This window comes from Vicugna pacos, chromosome 20 (genome assembly GCF_048564905.1).
Source record: "Vicugna pacos chromosome 20, VicPac4, whole genome shotgun sequence".
In the NCBI taxonomy this organism is placed as follows: Eukaryota; Metazoa; Chordata; class Mammalia; order Artiodactyla; family Camelidae; genus Vicugna; species Vicugna pacos.
Genome location: NC_133006.1, coordinates 22,520,739 through 22,537,018, shown reverse-complemented (window position 1 = coordinate 22,537,018; position 16,280 = coordinate 22,520,739). Strand labels below are relative to the sequence as shown.

The 16,280-nt window shown below is 38.0% G+C and overlaps 1 long non-coding RNA gene across 1 annotated transcript; it reads left to right on the top strand.

Annotated features, from left to right (window-relative positions):
• Positions 1–8,210: 8,210 nt before the first annotated feature.
• On the top strand, positions 8,211–16,280 carry LOC140687731 (uncharacterized). Its single transcript, XR_012062243.1, has 3 exons — positions 8,211–8,453; positions 10,433–10,502; positions 12,706–16,280. It is a non-coding gene; the product is annotated as an uncharacterized lncRNA (long non-coding RNA).

Sequence of the window (16,280 nt, the reverse complement as noted above, 5' to 3'; positions counted from 1 at the left end):
TCCTGTTTTTTTTGTCAGCTTTCTCCACATTGTGGATTCAATACATAGAGTAACTCTTTTGATAGCACAGAATTAATTTAAAGTATACAAAGCATGCCAAATGTACCTAATTACTTCTGGCCACCTTAATTTTATGATGAAAGATTAAGCCTTTGGCGCTACCTAGTGGTCAAATGGGTAGTTGTTGCTACCTAATGGGAAAAGGTTTGGGGGGTTTTTTGGTTTTTTTTCTTTTTTAAGTAAAAGATAGCTTGACAGCTTTCATATTTTCAATTCAGAGTTTAGGCTTCACAAAGGCAACAAAAAAGAATTTTCAGAGGAAACTGACCACTTAATTAATATAAGTGGACAGGTACTTGAGAGTGAGCAATTGTTACAGCTTTCGCCGTCCCAATAACCAGAGTGACAATAAACCATTTTTAAATACATATGAAGAAGGTACCATAATAATTACAAGAAGCTTTAGGTCTCTCATAATTCAAACACTTTTGGTTATTTGTTTTAGAATGATTTAAGAACATGACAATGTCAGCAGAAAGCACTCAAATTTATCCAGATATTAAGTAAGAGTATTCTGATAAGAAATTGCTGCTGGCTGAGCTGATTACACTCAAGGGGAAAAAAACCCTTTTCTACCTCTCTTCAAGAGCACAATGAATATTCCAAGACCAATTTTGAACAAGTCTTCTCCTTTTTTTGCTTATTAATTTTAATTAATCATTATATATGTCTAAAATATACAGAAATGTATAGTTAGATGACAGTATTATTTTAAAAGCTCAACTTCAGCTTTAAAAATATATTTAATCTTATTCGTTCAATACACTAATGTGTGTACCACATTAAGTTTACCACTTAAATTGAGTTTTGTAAAAAATAAGTATGGACAAAAGTATATACATAAAAACTGCTTGGTAATTCAGAATTTTTTTCTTTGTTTCTATGAATTATTCTTTTCTTTTAAGAATTTTGCAGGTAATCAAAATTCACCTATTAATTCACTCAATTTAAATTAGTCCAAAGTTATAAAATCATTTAGGTTGAAACTTCATAGTTGAACATAATCACTATTGATCTTAGCTTTCCAGAGGAGAAATTTTAAATTTTTACCAAGAGAGTAAGTGGAGTAACCAAGTTAAATGATTTACAGCATTGTCTAAAGTTTACAAGAGCCAATACTTTAAAAAAAAATAAAAGCATGTCCTATGATTATTTAATTAGATTAAATGTATACATTTACATTTAGGTTTGCTTCCCAGAAAATGAGTCTGAGGATGGGGAAAATATTCTTTTTTTTTTCAAAATCAATTTATGGTGTTAGACATCAAATTAGCAAGTATTTAGAGAGGGGAATGCAAAAAGGTAGGAGGACTGACTGAAAAAAGGGCAAAAGGAGACCCTTTGAGATAAGAAAAATGTTCTATGTATCAATTGGGGTGGTGGTTACACAGTGTATATATACCTTTGCCAAAACTCATCAAACTGAATATTTTAAATGTTTCCATTGGTTTTATGTAAATCACATCTCAATAAAGTTGATTTCAAACCATAAAATAGATCAAAAGTTTCAGCTGTGGAATTTGTGGGCTTCAGCAACAGAAAACCAAATGAGTCCTATATCAAGGATAGCACAACCAAATACACTGTGTCCTTTTTTGTCCCCTAACTTAGTAGATCAGTTTTTTAAATTCAAGTTATTTAAACTAAAACAAAAACACCTGGGACATAGTTTAAAAGGATTACAGGGATCAAGGCCTCCAGAGCAGTCCCTGACACTCTGTCTCCTCCACCCATGGATTTTTATCAACTCCAGGCAAGAAAACTGGGTCTAATGTCATTCAGAGTCCTTCCCAAATCTGTCACTTACAGCACAAGCATTGACTTCAGATATTTACTAATTGAGGCCTTTTGTTCATCTTGCTTCTACCATGGTTTCCAAAGGTAAATTTTAAATTCAAGAGCTTAACCTTTTGATCTTCATAGCTTTGCTCTGTTCACCCAAGGCATGAAGGGGAAATGCCTTATCTGTCTTTAGAGCAGAAAGACAAAACAATCCTAGTTGTCTGAGAATTTTTCCTGCCATACACCTGAATATGTAAACGCACAGGAAATGTCCTAGAAGGATAGATGCCACGGTGCACCTTTGGGAAGCAGTTAAATGGGAAGGGGGAAGTGACAAGGGAGATCTTTTACCCTCCACTCTTCTACAAGATATTTTATAACAAGATATCAGGTATGTGCTGTGGAATTTTGTAAAAATAAGAAAAAAGACTTTTTAATGAATGAATTTCAGGTGGTTGTAGAGAATCACAATCAATATTAGCCTAAGACTGAGGGACAAAAGGAAATATTCCTTAAGCTGAGAACCAAAAGCTGTAGCTACAAATATTTATTAACTAGTTTAGTCTAAGGTTTAATTGCTTCATGAACACCAGAAAATAGGTATATGCTCTTTTGAACAATGCTTTTCTGGTTATGTTCTCCTATAACTTGCTTTTCTGAAAACTGGCCTGAAATGTACTTCTACCGGGATTGAATGATTGGGGTGCATTATGGTTGGAATGATGGAGCCTTGAGAAGAGATACACACACCAGTAATAAAGACATACATTTCTGGTCCTTAGGTGAAGTAAAATTGCAGTAATATACACTGGATCTGCACACATTCCTCTCCTTAAGTCTCCCTGGATAAAAAGAGGATGTGTATTCTGAAGGAGGAACAACTGCAAGTGGGCTGCAGCATCCTTACCTAATCACCAACATGCCTGACCCATCTGCGTCAATGACCCTTATGTCTGCCCAGTTGCTTTGCCCATTCCATCCAAAAGCAGCTAAACACACATTCTTTTCAAGTGCACATGGAACATTCTCCAGAATAGATCACATGTTAGGTGACAAAACAAGTCTCAATAAATTTAAGAAGGTTGAAATCATTTTGGACCACAACAGTATAAAACTAGTAATCAATTACAAGGGAAAAACTGCAAAACCCACACACACACACACGTGGAGACTAAACAACATGCTACTAAACAACCAATGGGTCAATGAAGAAATCAAAGAAGTCAAAAAATACCTTGAGACAAATGACAACAGAAACACAACTATCCAAAATCTGTGGGACACAGAAAAAGTAGTTCTAAGGGGGATGTTCATAGTGATACAGGTCTAACCCAAAAAAACAAGAAAAATCTCAAATAAACAACCTACTGTTACACCTAAAGGAATCAGAAAAAGAAGAACAAGTAAAGCCCAAAGTTAGTATAGGAAGGGAAATAATAACAATCAGAGCAGAAATCAATGAAATAGAGATTTTTAAAAACAATAGAAAAGATTAATGAAACTAAAAATTTGTTCTTTGAAAATATAAACAAAATCAACACTTAGCCAGACTCAAGAAAAAATCAGAGAGGGCCCAAATAAATAAGAAAGGTGGAGAAATTACAACTGGCACCACAGAAATATAAAGGTACCCAAGAGAACATTATGAACATTTATATGCCAATAAATTAGACAACATGGAAGAAATGGATAAACTCCTAGAAACATACAATCTTCCAAGACTGAATCATGAAGAAATAGAAAATCTGAATAGATCAGTTACTAGTAATGAAATTGTTTATGGAGTTAAAAAAAAAAAGTTCAGGTTCAGATGGCTTTACTGGTAAATTCTATGAAACATTTAAAGAAGAGTTATTACATATCTTTCTCAAATTATTCCTAAAAAAACTGAAGAGGAAGGAACACTCCCAAAATCATGTTATGAGGCCAGCATCATCATGGTACCAAACCTAGACAAAGACACCACAAAGAAAATAAAATTACAGGGCAATATCCCTGATAAACATGGATGCAAAAAATCTTCAACAAAATGTTAGCAAACTGAATTCAAAAATACATTAAAGGGATGTGTTTAGGGATGAATCAAGTGGGATTTGTTCCAGGATGCAAAGATGGTTTAACATCTGTAAATCAAACAATGTGATACACCACATTGACCAAAAGAAGGATAAAAGTCATATGATCATCTCAATAGATGCAGGTAAAGCACCTGACAAAACTCAACATCCATTTATGACAAAAGCTTTCAACAAAGTGTGTATAGATGGAAAGTAACTCGACATGATAAAGGCCACAAATGACAAACCCATAGCTCATATGGTGAAAAGCTGAAAGCATTTCCTCTGAGATCAAGAACAAGACAAGGATGCCTACTCTCACCACTTTTATTCAATCTAGTGTTGGAAGTTCTAGCTAGAGCTATTAGTCAAGAAAAGGAAATAAAAGGCTTCCAAACTAAAAAGGAGGAAGTAAAACTGTCACTATTTGCAGATGACATTATACTATGTATAGAACACTCGAAAGACTTCACCTAAAGACCATTAGAACCGATAAATGAATTCAGTGAAGATACAAAATTAGTATATAGAAATCTGTTACATTTCTAAACACTAATAACAAACAATCAGAAAGCAAAATTTTAAAAAACAGTCATTTTTACAATTGCATCATAAAGAAAAAAGTACCTAGGAATAAATCTAACCAAGGAGGTGAAAGAAAACAATGCACTGAAAACTACAAGACACTGAGCAAATAAATTGAAGACAGCACAAATAAATTTGACTCTCTCAAGGGGTCAGCCCACTTTTTAACTCAATGTCAATGATGGTATTTCAATTCTTAGCCTTGAGAGGCAGGTGACAAAATTCTAAGATATGAAAGAAAAAAAAAGACGTTCTTTTCTGTCCATGAGCTGGGGAGAACAATGAACAAATCTTTTAACAAAAATCTGTCTTTGTAAATGATATATCTAACAAGGATAACTTGTCAAATCCCGAGACCTCAAAGACTCCGGACAAGACTGGATAAAATACCCTTTAACCTGTAAAACATTTGTAATTCTGACCACTCATCTTTCTTAATAATGTAGTGCTCTGATGATAATATTGTTAACATCTCCATCTGCAGGAAGCCAAAATTACTTGTAAATTTTTTCCGTCAAACCAGAAGAAGAATCGTTGGCATTTCTCTCTTCTCATACTCAGAGAATAAAATGGCTCTACTGGGCTTTTTACTAGGCAAAGAGTGAGAGACTGTTTAACGACTGAACCAAGGAGAGAATGGAACCATAAGGAGGGTGGTTCCGTGCTGAGCCTAAAAATGAGCCCACGATTTTTTAAATGTTTTTAATCCTAAAAAACCAGGTAAGACAAGTCTTTATTTGGACCTCAATGGGAGCCTGCCTGCCTCTGATCTTTCCCAGTTACCTCAAAACTTTGTCATTAAAGAATTATTTGTACTGAAAACCCAGAGCTATTAGAAAGGAAGAAAACTATGGGATTTTATTTTGCTGTTGATTTTTTCTAAAGGTTTTTTCCAGTTGTCACTGGTATGGGTCCAGATGGAGTCTTATCTGTGAGTGTACAATAGTTGAATCCAAGCAGGCAGTCCCAAACTTGAGTGCATCAGAATCCCTTGGAGGGCATATTAAAAATGCAGATTCCTGGGTCCCACGGCCAGAGTTTCTGATTCAGAAGGTCTGGGTTCAGACCTAAGAATCTGCATTTTTAATGCATTTCTAGATGATATTGAAGCTGCTGGTCCAGAGACCACATTTTGAGAACCACTGGAGTAGAAGAAAAACAACTAATTCCAGCACACATTCTATCATTCATTTTTCTAAGGTGGTTGCATTATAATTTCACCTGATTCAAAGTGAGTGATTCTTTGTGAGAAATGAGGCTGAGAAGGAGAGAATTTCCATGAAGAGAGTTGAGAATAACCAGATTGAAGTGCACGGTGCAGAACACAGGTTTCAATAGGCTGCTCATCCTCAGTAAGAGATCCACAGCCCATCACCCCAAGGGGTTTTGTTTTGTTTTTTTTAATTAGGAGTTTGGGATTAACAGATACACATGACTATATATAAAGTAGATAAACAACAAGGACCCACTGTATAGCACAGGGAACTATATTCAATTTCTTATAATAAGCTATAATGGAAAAGAATCTGAAAAAATAAACATATGTATATGTGTAACTGAATTGCTTTGCTAAAACTAACATTGTAAATTAACTACACTTCAATAAAAAATGTTTTTAATATTTTAAATAAAGAAACAGGGAAGCTGTCTGATTTTTTTCTCTTCCAGATATATACATTTTCTCCTTTCTTTTCCTTAGAAGGAAAGTGGTACTATACAGTCTCCTGCTTTCCCAAGAAGTTAATGATTTCTCTTTTTATTTGAGTGTGAGATTTATCTTCCCTGTGTGAAAGTCCATCTGAACAGTGTTTAGGATTTTTGTATCAAGGGTGAGACTGACTTATAATTTTCCTTTCTTATACTATCTTTGTCAAGTTTTTAGTATAAAGGTTACACAAGCCTCCTAAAATGAGTAGGGGATATATCCTTTTTTCTTACATTCTCTAAGAACTTCTGTAGGATTAAAATTGTTTTTTCCTTAAGTGTTTGGTACAACTTGCTGGTGTAATCACTTGCTGGTGTAAGCTTAATTAAGGCTTAAGTTTATTTTGTGGGAGGATATTCAACAATCAATTCAATTTTTTCTGCACATGATTATTAAAATAAAGGATTCGATGTAACTGAAAAATGATGAGTTGATCACGGTATGGAATCCCCAACCAGCAGTTATTTTCAGGAAAAAAGAGCAAGGCCCCTTTCCATCACTTGCCATTTCCTAAAGGAAGGCCATTGTTTGGCTCAGGCCTCCTTTCCTTCTAGATGAGTCTAAGGGTGGCGGGGGAGCTCAGAAGGAGAAAACGTCTGGGTTACTTTGGGAGCAAGGGCACCAGGAGTTCAGTTCAGGGAGAGGGATCAGTGCTTTTCAAAAATTTTTTTTAATTATATATACATATATACCTACTAATACACAGAAACATAAATACACTTCACTGAGACAGTTCATGAAACTATAGTTACTCTCACCACCGTAGTGCAGGCTGGTATTTTCTATTCCACTGTAGTCTATTTCATTCCATATATATATATATATACACACACACATAATACATTTTAATATATTACTATAAATTATATGAGATATATTTTACATATAAATATTATATAAATTTATATTATATATTTAGGTATTATTTATTCCATTCCACTAACATATATATTTATGTATTTATACTTACATACACATACAGTCTTTCAGGGTTGTGGATGAGGTTTGGAAGTGGACTTAGGAGTGAGACCAGTGCTGGGGATTCTCAGGACCTCATATTTCCACATCCATGGTACCTAGGATTTCACATTATTCTGTTCAGGGACAAATAACGTCGCTCTCTTCCACCTGCCAACGGAGAAGATCCCAGGGTTAGTCAAGACTCGCATTTATCAAGTCGGCCGGAGTGGACTTAACGTTCTACGTTCCTGTTTCATGCTGTGGCATCTGGAAAACCTGATAATGAAATCCCCCTCCTGCTCCTTTCACGGGCCCTGCCGCAGAGGTGAGCAGGTGAGTGGAGAAATGAGGTGAGAAAGGAGGTGGACCCAGAGAAGAGAAACTACCCTTGAGAGGAAAAACTTACGCAGTTAACGCTCCCCCTCCCCCTTCTGCCGGTCGCCCTCTTCCATCTCTGCCCCTATCTGCCTTCTCTCGTCCACCTCTCTCCTTCCCGCACCTTATACACCTTTCCTCCCTGCAGGTGAATAATTCGCCGCGTAGCAGCCGCTCAGGGGCTGTGAGGGGCGAGAAGTTTACAAGAAGCCTGGTCCAGAGTTCTAAGAAGTGGGTGCAGGTGGCGGGGCACAGCAGCCGCTCCGGGACGCTCGGTCCGGGTATTTCTTGGTGGCCGCGTCGCGACCCGAACGCCTGGGCGCCGCGCGGGCGGGAGGACGGAGCCTGGGAGCTGAGACTGGAGGAGGGGGAAGCGGAGTCCCAGGATCACAGCCCTGGGAGCAGAAACAGCGCAGATAAGCCTGGAGAACCTCGGGTTGGCGACTGAGGGCTGGGCATCTCAGGTCACCGCGGGACCGCACGAAGGGGCCTCAGGGACCCGGCTTTCTAAGTGGAGGGGCGATAATAACCCAGCACAGTGAAAGCAGGAGGGTTGGGCTGTGTTCCTCCCGCCCCAGACCGCCGAGCTCTGATTGGCGTTCCATTGAGCCAATCATAGCTTCAGGCCCTGAGGTGGGTGGGGCCGGAGCGCTCCCCGCGCACTCGCGGAGGCGTGTACCTCGGACGCAGTGTTTTGGGTACATCAGCGGGGCGCCTGGGAGGTCCTGCTTCTCCGCGCCTCAGACAGTCCTCGTTAAAATGCCTGCACCCCGGCCTTAAAGGCCTGGACGGAAACGGACGCTGAGGTTTGAAACCCCGGGCTCTATGGGAGATGCCTAGTGCAAAGGCCTGGAGCGGCTACCTGGAGGAAGAGGGTATCCGGTGGCTCTGCAAATACCTGAAGAACGCGCAGGAGACACTATCTTAGGGTGAGATTTGGGACGGTGATTGTGCCCCGCCTCCCCTTCCAGGGATTACCCTGCTGACGTGGTGAGGAAGAAATACGGACCTCTAGATTCCACTCGTGTTCTTTCCGTGGGGCCCTGGGGTCCTGGGGTGAGGTGGGGGAAGGCAGTGAGAATTAGTCTCGTCCCTGACGAGGGAGGGAGGGAGGGGGTATGCCCAGACCTTTAGACCCTTTACTTCTGGGAGGTGTACTCTGAGTACTTCTGTCCTGGCGGAATCATTAAAGGAATCCAGGTCTTTGGGGACGATCCCTAGAGAATACTGCAGGTGGCACATTTATCCCTTCAGTTCTCACGAGTTTGTTTGGGTGTGTAACTCTTTCCGTTTAACCTGAGGTGGCCTTAGTTTGTGCAACAGCCGTTTTCTCTCTCATACACCATCCTCTTGGTCTCACATCGCATCTCTCAGCCTGGGAGTGGGTATGAAGGGATATATGGGGAAGGAAATCTCTTGTCAGACCAAGGAAATCTATTCTTAGACCAAGGAAATCAGGAGCCATCCAGAGTGCCTTAAGCAGGACCAGGCTTCCAGCCAAGAGAGAATCATAAGCCATCTCTTTCCCCTTTCTCAAAAGCCATCTTCCTACCTCTTTATAGTCATCATGGACATAATTGCTGGCCTAGTCTTCCTTGATGTTCCTGTTATTAGAGTGGAGGTTGGATAATATAGATGAAAAACTTGAGTAGAAAGGGAGTGAGTAGAAAGGGAGTGGCCTCTTCATCTTAACTTCTGGGCTTCCCATGGTTAAGCAGGTGCAGGATATCCCCATGACTCATACTCAGGGCAGAGACAGTGACTCGCAAATGTGCTGTAGAGGATGGAGAGGAGTATGACCTCAGGCAGGCAAGTCTCAGCCTGGTTGGCAAAGGGTGTGATCAAGAAGCCACCACTGAAGGGGGCAGCACAAGTGAGCTCCTTGCATGTGCTGCTTGGGTCAGAGGCGCTGAGGCAAGAGGCTGGTGGAAACATCTCGTGGTCAATCTGAGAAGCAGTCGAGATGGAGAACTGCAAAATCAGCAGTACCCAGTATCTACAAGGGATGGTCAGTCTGTGGGCTGAACTCCAAGTGCCTGGGCTGCATTCAGATCTCCCCTGCTTGTTTGTAAGAGCTGGAGACAGATCTCCCCTTCTTGTTTGTAAGAGCTGGAGAAGCTGAGCCAGGAGCCTGGAGAGTGACCAGAAGGGCACCCAGGCACCCGAGCAATGATTTCCTTACTTCCAAGAGATCTACACCGAGAATTTTCTTGCATTTCTCAAGTTTGTCCCTAGTGATTCAATGGGAAGAAGCCAGGTCCCAGACTTGCTCAAAAACAAACAAAAAACCCTCTAGGTAAGCATGTGTGTGTGTAAATGGTGCTACAAATGGTGTATTGAATAGTCAAAGTGGATATCTACCCCAATGTATATGGGGAGAAAATTTGGTGTCAAAGAAACTTGGTGTGGTCCCCAGATGTAGGGTTCCTTGGAGGAAAGCCACTTCTTTCCGCCAGAAGGACAGACTTCAGGAGTGCAATTGTCCTATGCCTGGCACTTACTCCCCTTTTCACCCATTGCTTCCAGGTTCTACCTTGGGTCGGGTATGTACATGTTTATACTTGGGTCTGGCATTTACATGTTTATACTACTTCAAATATATTATTGGCTTGCCCCAGGACCTCATAACCTCCACTTCCACACACATTTCACACAGGTCATGTTCTCTTCCCAGGTAGTGAAAGAGCGCAGTATCCTCATCATCAAGTAACTAAGGGAGAGGGGTTCAAATTACAAGGGAATGGAAAAATTGGTTCTTTGCTGTGGGGCAGAGTTGGTGAAAGTTATAGGACAGTCTACTGAGCTGAAGGGAGCTTTGGGGTTTAGTAATTCGGGATGTGGGCAGGCCTTCCAGAATACCGGGGGCTTCCAGACTAGCGCATATCTGCCTTATTGTTTCCTTCCGCAGTTTGACTGGGCTTCCTGGCATTGAACTGGAAAAAAACTGACCACTCCTTCCTGCCTCTGCTGACACCTAGGTAGGTTCTCTTCTTCAGTTGTATGTCTATGTTCCTGAGGGTAACACAGGAAGGGGGAAGAATTACTCAGTGGTCTCCCCTTCACATCTCTCCTAGAAGAATTGTGAAATAGCATATGCCTAAATTCTCAGCATGAATTCAAATAATTGCAAATAATATAAATTTTGAAATATTATATATATGAACACATTTGTATAAAACTGTTAATCACTCCATCATGTGTCCAATGAAATCCAAATGCCATGTTTTGACACCCATCATTAATTTTTAAAATGCACAGACGTAGGGAAGGATATAGCTCAGTGGTATAGTGCATGCTTAGCACTACTTAGGTTCAATCCCTAATACCTCCATTACAAAAACAAATTTAAATAAATAAATAGTCTAATTACCTCCTCCCCCAAAAAACCTGAATAAATATTTTTTAACTTTTAAATAAAAATAAATAAAAAATAAAATGTACAAACAACCCCTTCCTTAACAGTTGGAATTTTTACTTTGTAACTTCTTTTTCCTTTGAATTCATATCTTCATTTTACTCCCCCTATAGAAATGTTTTTGAGTTCCCCACCCTGGCTGTGTCCTAATAGAATGTATTTTTCTTCTTGGAAATATTTTCTTAATCCATCTATTATGTTTCTTTGCAAAAAAAATTTGTTCTTAAAATGAATTTTTTATTTCTTGTTGTAAAGGTTTAAAAAGTCAGGTGGATTAAGATAATATTACAATTATTAGAGATACATGGTTGATCAAAACAATGTGAATAATACAGATTTTAGTAAATAAAAATATAAAAAGTACAAATTTTTAAAAAGTAAAATTTAAGTGGAAATGTGTCTCTTACTGAGATGGATAGGAGCTTTATTTTGCTAACTTTATGTTGATGAAAGTTATTTATTGTGAGGACAGATTCTGGTTATATGAATTCCCTTAAAATAAATTTTAATATGAAATAACTAAAGAATTTTGTTCACATACATAAGTGTGGGAACAGAATAAGTATGGGAATGGAAAGAATTTTGTTATAGCAACTTCACTCAATTTAAAAATATTTCTTCTTAGTTATATGCCAAAAACTCACATAGTGAGCTATTACTAAATACCATTTTTAATAGTCCCATGACACAAATGTAGAGTTTCTTTCAATTTTGTTTTCTTCAAAACTGTTTTTACACATACCTTAGGTTCTATCACTTTCTCAATACCAAAAAGGCTTTACAAATTCTTATGAAATAACTAAAAATTATACCTGTTAGCCTTTCACTTAGAGGCATCTTGTTTGTGAAACTTGAATTAAGTGGCAATGAGGTTAAAAAGAAACAAACAAACCCATAAAATTGAAAATGAAAATTCAGTAAGTTCTGAATAAAGACCTTTTTCCATTTTTTATGTCATTTGGAAGTGTTTTTTAAAAATACGGCAAAGAGACAGACACTTTAACGTGCTTATATAATTTCATTTCATTGTAGAAAATGATTTATTTTCTAATTCTGTATTTGACAGATGTAGAACAATGTGCCAACATCCAAGAGGGAGAAATTAATCCAAAATAAATGAACCTAGGTTTCTAAAGTTTAAGGCATTACCTCCAAGATTGCATTTGGGAACATTTTGTTTTGTATTAATTCATAAATGGATTTCTGCTTTAAAAACCACAATTTAATCTACTTAGTGGAAATCAACAACAAAAATGAAAAGAAGATATTAGATCACCAGTAAGTGGAAATTTACATAAATTCTATTACTGATCACTATGTGCATTACTTACAGCAGAATCTACAAGGTATTTTCATCAGATTAATCTGAATTAAGCTAGTGGGTATATGATAAAAGTAAATAAATGAGCAGAGAAATAACAGTATATCCTAAACTGGAACCCAAGTAGAAAAATGTATTTATACGATCCAATAATATTTGGTAAAAGGTAACGAAAATATTTCTCTTATGAGTCTGAATAAGTTTGACAAAACATCTATTAAAGTACCCCCAATGTGTGTTTATTTTACTCCAAAATGTAATGTTGATCTGTCAGAAATAAATGTTGAGATTTTTGCCTTCACTGCCTCAAAATCATGCAAAATAAGAAAGTAAAGTACAGATGAGACACAAGTGAGTGGGTCTTTGTTAGTACTTAGTGCTTTGTAGCAAGTTAGTATTTCTTTACAGAATTTTTAAAAATTGAAATATTCTAATCCTGAAACAGACAAGGATCGGAACCTTGCCGTGAGTTTGTCACTGAATGAAAGAAAAAACCACCACCATCAGTATTTCTTGCCAATGCCAAGGAGCAATATTCAGTCTTAACAGTTATCAGGAGAGGAAGCATCAAAGTCATCAGATGAAAATTTGTCAGCGTCCCAGCTTCTCCACCAAGGAATTATCTGAATCTGAAATACTGCAGCATAGGCCAAAACTCCTTCATTTCTTAAGCCACATGTCTCCCTTAACTTGAGGTTACTCAGCCTGCGGCATTATTGACATTTGGAGTTGAATAATTCTTCATTGTAGGGGACTGTCCTGTGCAATGTATAATGTACACTGTAGCACCCCCCACCTCTCCCCACTGGATGCCAGTAGCACTGATCCTCAATCCCAGCCCTTCTGTTGTGACAACCAGAAATGTCGGCAGATATTGCCAGATGTCTCCTGTGGAGCAGAATGGCTGAGGGTCATTGCCCTTAATCAAAAATATACATAGATGACAAAGAAGGACATAACGCTGTGATTAAAGGAGGCTTCGTGGACACTGGTTTTTTAATGGTCCTTTTCTTTAGTACTCAGAAATATTTCATTCCCAGGTTAAAGCACGAGGATTATGTTTGGGATAGGTTAAGCTGTATGCCTTTCTTGTGTAAAGCGGGAGAAAAATGATTATGAAAGGGGAGATGGGAAAAGTGTACTGTAAGAGCAGGGATAAGCACATCACTTTTCATCGTATCAAACAATGAGGAAGAAGTAATCAGTCTCTTGGGAAAGTTAAAAATTATCCAACAACCCCTTTCCAAGGGGAAAATAAAGCATATAGTAGAAGAGAAAATACTACCATGTGACATCTGTAAGCTTCTCAAACACCAAGAGTCACCCACCTACCTATCTGTCCTGCCAAGAGCAACAACTGCCCTGTAAATCAGACGCAGCAGCCATCTCAGGCTGCAGGCTCTGCACCTTAGTGGTTCTCATACTCCTTCCCAGTTCTCTATCAATACGGGAAAACTGACTATGCCTGACTTCAGTTCTCAGGAAGCAAGACACCTCGCTAGAGTCTAAAATGAGGCTTATCATAGATCCCAAAATCTTAGGTTTGCTAGAAGTGGGCCACAATTGTGGCTTAAAATTGTCTGACAACCAACTCCAAAAAAAAGTGTTAATAGTACTGTATAATAAAATAAATCCAGAGAATAACTAATATGATGATAGGAGTGGAAATATCTTTCTCAAGTCCCTATAAAAAGGAAACTTGTAATTGGAAGAATCACCTCCCAACAATATTGCTTTAGGAAACCCAGTAGAGTTTCACAGACCTGTTTCTAATGGCATTGCTCAGTATAGGTAAACATCACCAAACCAAAATATAATTCTGTAACAAGAATTCTGCAGAAAGCCAACATTTTACAGAATAATAAGTACTACAATGGTTGGGGAGAAGGTAACTCAGAGCAATAAAGTGATTAACTCTTATTGATACGAGTCAGAAAAGCTGCCTGGAGAAAGAGACCCCTGAACGGAATGTTGATAGAACTTGGAGTTTTCCAAGTAGGCAGAAGGAGGCGGACATTCTAGACAAAGGAAACCACATGAATGTAAAGGATGGAGTCATGAATCAGCATGTTTTTTATAAAGAGCTATAATCAGATCAGCTTACTGGAGAATAAAGTAAAACAGAGAAGCAGGGGAAGGGGGCAGTAGCAAGATCAAGAAATGTTAAGAAACAAGTAAAATTACCCCAAGTTCTAAATGGAAGCATTAGGAGTAGTAATGAAGATAAGTGAATCTTCATTCAGCTGAAGGCTGTCTGGGAGGTGGAATTTACACTAACTATTGAGAAATAAAATGAAGAGGGTCAAAGGAGAAGAAAGAATATAGGGTGAGTCTAAGGTTCCTGGTTCAGGAATAAATGACAGGCAGTTATTGAAATCTACTGGCCTATCTTGCACTTTGAAAGGATCTTTTAAACTCATGCATGATTCTGTAACATCATGCATTGGTCATTAGAAAATGTCAGTTCACCGATTATGCAGTATTTTAAATGTTAACACACTTTATACAACATCAAGAAATCACCATTAATATTGTTGATCCCATCAGAAAAAATTTTAACTATCCCACAGTAGCTTCCCAAAATTCTAATTTTCACTTGAAAGGCTAAATGTTATCATTGGCAACAGTTTCAATCAGTTGTTTTCCTTGAAGTGACCATCTCACCTTGTTCCTTTTCAAGAAAATGTCTGCCAAACCCAAGTCTGAATAACCAGTTTTCTATCGGTTTTCCAAGTGAAAAAAATTTTTTATTCTATGAAGAAAGTAGCAGGGCGGAAGGTGTAGCTCAGTGGTAAAGTGTGTGCTTAGCATGCATGAGGTCTTAGGTTCAATCCCCAGTACCTCCATTTAAATAAATAAACCTAATTACCCCCCCGCCGCCACAAACAATAACAGCAAAAAAAAAAAGTAATAAAATTTTTGTTTAATTTTTTTTAAGTATGGAGACAACCACCATGTTTCAAAATGCAGCAAAAGTGCTTTATGGGTACTTTTCATCACATAGAATATTTCTTAAAATGTACTCATGAATTGAGATTTAATAAAAATAATTTTTACTGCTTCATCAAGAACATTCTCTAGTGAAACAGACTTGTTTAAAAACAGTGACTGTGTGTAGTAAAGAATACAATGACTTCAGTGGAGAGGGTATAGCCCAAATGGTAGAGCGCTTGATTAGCATGCACAAGATCCTAGGTTCAATCCCCAGTATCCTTCTAAAAGTAAGTAAATAAATAAACCTAATTACCTCCCACCCACTCCCCCTCCACACAAAAAAAAAGAATACAAGGACTTCTAATAGAGTTTGATATCATTAACTTGATTCATGCTGAAGCACCACTTGTATAACCCACCGTTGTTTTTCCACCATCAGTATAAATGTCAACACAGTTCTTACAGGAGAAGCCATGAGATTCAAAAAAGTTTATACAACACTGTTAATGTTTTCAGCACCCTGTGTTTGTCCTCAAACATTCACATAAAAGATCTTCAGTGTTTAGTTTGTACTGATGCTAAATGAATGCAAGCAAAACAGTACGTCCATACTTATCTATGCATCAGTCCATCTGTAAGGCAAAGGTACAATTTTTCACATAAGGTATTGATTCAGTCCTTATGTTTGCAGTTAAATCTTTCATTTGACAAGTTAATGTATCATTGGAAGGTGGCAGTACCATTTTTTCTTATACTGACTTTTCATCTAGCAGGCATCCGGCAATGCAACTGTATAAGGCTTACTAGTCTGTCTGCTATGGTATGAGCAACTCCAGCCAAAGCAATATGATAATGTCCTGTAAAAGGTTTTTAAAGAGTTTGTCACATCTACATTGAAAATACTTAATTCCTTTTTTTTTTGAACACCAAATTATTGGACCCAAAATGATGCTGCAACTTAATTGGAACCATATTAGTTTTTGAAAATGTTCTATTGCATAAGATACAATAAAGTAAATTATTAACATCTGTAAAGCTGACGGAAATATCTTTTGATTTTTTTTATATTTACAATTTTGCCCAGTT